The sequence below is a fragment of the Macrobrachium rosenbergii genome, chromosome 12 (genome assembly GCF_040412425.1).
Source record: "Macrobrachium rosenbergii isolate ZJJX-2024 chromosome 12, ASM4041242v1, whole genome shotgun sequence".
Classification (NCBI taxonomy): domain Eukaryota; kingdom Metazoa; phylum Arthropoda; class Malacostraca; order Decapoda; family Palaemonidae; genus Macrobrachium; species Macrobrachium rosenbergii.
In genome coordinates this window covers 85736518-85739073 of record NC_089752.1, presented here as the reverse complement: position 1 = coordinate 85739073, position 2556 = coordinate 85736518, and the positions used below count along the sequence as shown (strand labels likewise).

General features: G+C 46.2%; 1 pseudogene; it reads left to right on the top strand.

Annotated features, from left to right (window-relative positions):
• Positions 1–961: 961 nt before the first annotated feature.
• On the top strand, positions 962–2240 carry LOC136844124 (uncharacterized; annotated as a pseudogene).
• Positions 2241–2556: the final 316 nt, after the last annotated feature.

The following is a 2556-nucleotide window of genomic DNA, read 5'->3' as shown; positions in this document are numbered from 1 at the left end:
CAGACCTCACATTAAAAGTCATCTTGTTGCCCATGCTTGGACCTTGGATCAACGCATTATGCAAGCAGAGAGAGTTGCGGCCGATGCTGGCCTTGCCTTTCAGACACAACCGACACCCAATCATCTACTTCAATATCAGCAGGCGAGGGATGATTTAGTTGCTCTCCAGAAGTGTGTCTTCACTGAGTCATGGTATAAATACACTGACCTAATTAACCACCAGACTAGCGTTGGGACCATGTGGCATCTCATCAAAAGGACTGTCAAGAAAAAAACCACATGTGCACTTCATCACAGTCCACAAGCATATGCCCTGGATCTCATCACTACTTGGTCAACCCAGTCACGGTCCAGTAATCTCCCTGTACAAATCCAAGAAGCACTTTCTTCCCAGAGCAACTTACGCAACCTTTGACTGATGGCTGCGTTGTTAGAATCAGACGAGGAGGACAAAGAGCTGATCACCGAGGATGAGCTGCGACGCACTGTTATGGGAAATAAAAATTCTGCTCCTGGAGATGATGGCCTTACTTATCAAGTGCTTCGTCTCCTCCAGAAGGTTCCTGGAAATCCTCTTCTACAATTGTATAATCTTTGCTACCAACATGGATATGTACCTGCTGCCTGGATCATTAGCACAATTATTCCTATCCCAAAGCCTGGATCTGATAAATACCGGCCTATCTCCCTCACCTCATGTTTTAGTAAAGTGTTTGAGCGTATATTACTAACCAGGCTAATGCACCGGTTACAAGAAAAACTCTCTCCCCATTTGTATGGCTTTCTTCCACAGAGGAGTACTCATCACTGTTTAGCTGAACTCTACTCCCGATTGTCCCCCAACAGTGTAGTTGCCTTCCTTGACCTCAAAAGTGCTTTTGATATAGCCAACAGGGATATAATTCTTGATCAGCTTGTCGAATTTGGTGTCAGAGGAAACCTTCTGAAGTGGATAAACGATTATCTCAGTAACAGAAAATCACGTGTTTTCTTTAAGGGTGCGTGTAGCTCCTATGAAAATTTTGAGCTTGGCACACCTCAGGGCGGTGTATTGAGCCCATTTCTTTTTAATATTCTTATGCACCGTGTACTGTCTCTCCTCCCTGCTGTCCCTGGAACCACTGTAACCTGCTATGCTGATGATGTCTGCATCCACTCCACTACCCCTCGAGACCTTCAGCGTGTCCTTCAAGAATTCTACAGGTCCTGTACCTCCTGTGGCCTCATACTCTCCCCAGAAAAAAGCAGAATCTTCTCTGCCCGGAATCTCCGAGACCTGCCAGTGTTCATTATGGGTGGGAATATTATACCTCACTGCACACAGTATACATATCTAGGTGCACCAGTCAGGATCACCCCTGCTATACCTGCACGCCAACGAATCCACCCCATGGTGAAAAACCTTCTTGATCGACTGGAGCCTCGCTTCACTCCCATCAAGTGGCTTGCCACCAGGGCCACAGGTATATCTATCCCCGTGGCTAGAACCCTCTATATCCTCTTCCTAAGGTCAGTTGTTGACTGTTTATCTCCTGCTTTAATTCAATTACCCAGACAGGTGTTACAACCTCTAGAACAGTTCCAAAATAGAGTAATGAGGTATATCCTAGGATGCCCTCCTTCCACTCGAATAGTCAACATGCAGACCGAACTCATGTTACCTCCATTAATAGAGAGAATTTATGCCAATGTAACTTTGTTTTCTGTTAAATGTCTACACTCTCCACAATTTACTCCAAACTTCTCTGCTGTACTCAGAGCATCACTTGACGAAGATGCACCAAGACCTCAACTCAGGCCAGGGGCCATAACCTGAGTTAGGGCAGTATGTGAAAATCTTCGACACCTTGATATCAGTGTACCTGAGCAAGCAGTCAACCAAGATTTGCCACCATGGCGGGTTCCTATTCCTGCTGTCACTTTCACACCAACCTCTAAAGATGCCCATACCAGTCTACAGAAGCAGCTGGTTTTGGAAACAATAGCCAAAGTGTCAATTTCAGTTCCTGCAGGACACCACATCTACGTGGACGGCTCAGTACAGGCAGATGGAAGTGCAGCATGTGCTATGTTCTCCCCCACTTTAGAATCTCCTGAGGGTGGGTGGCATGGTCGCAGGTTGCCAATCCAGTTCCACTTATTGCGAACTTCAAGGTATATGGGATGCAGTAACCCTACTTGTTAGAAGAAATGTGAATGGATTGGTGATATGTGACTCAAATCTGCACTCCAGGCACTGACATCTTCTAGGCCCAGCTGTGGCCGTGTTGTGAGACATATTGTGTCAACTCGCTGCTGCTTACAATGCCTCGCTTATCTTGTCCTTCATGTGGATGCCTTCCCATATTGGGCTTGCTGGGAATGGCATGGTGGACAGTCTTGCTAAAGCTGCCTGCACATTTGAACTTGATGACAGAAATGTTGAGCCCTCACTTCGCTGCCTTAAACATAGAATATATTCAGCAGCTTTTGCCTGTACAGTACAGCGTAGGGATGCAGAGAGGGGCACTAGTGTTTCCATACAACATCATGATAACTTTCTGCAGGGCCGTCACA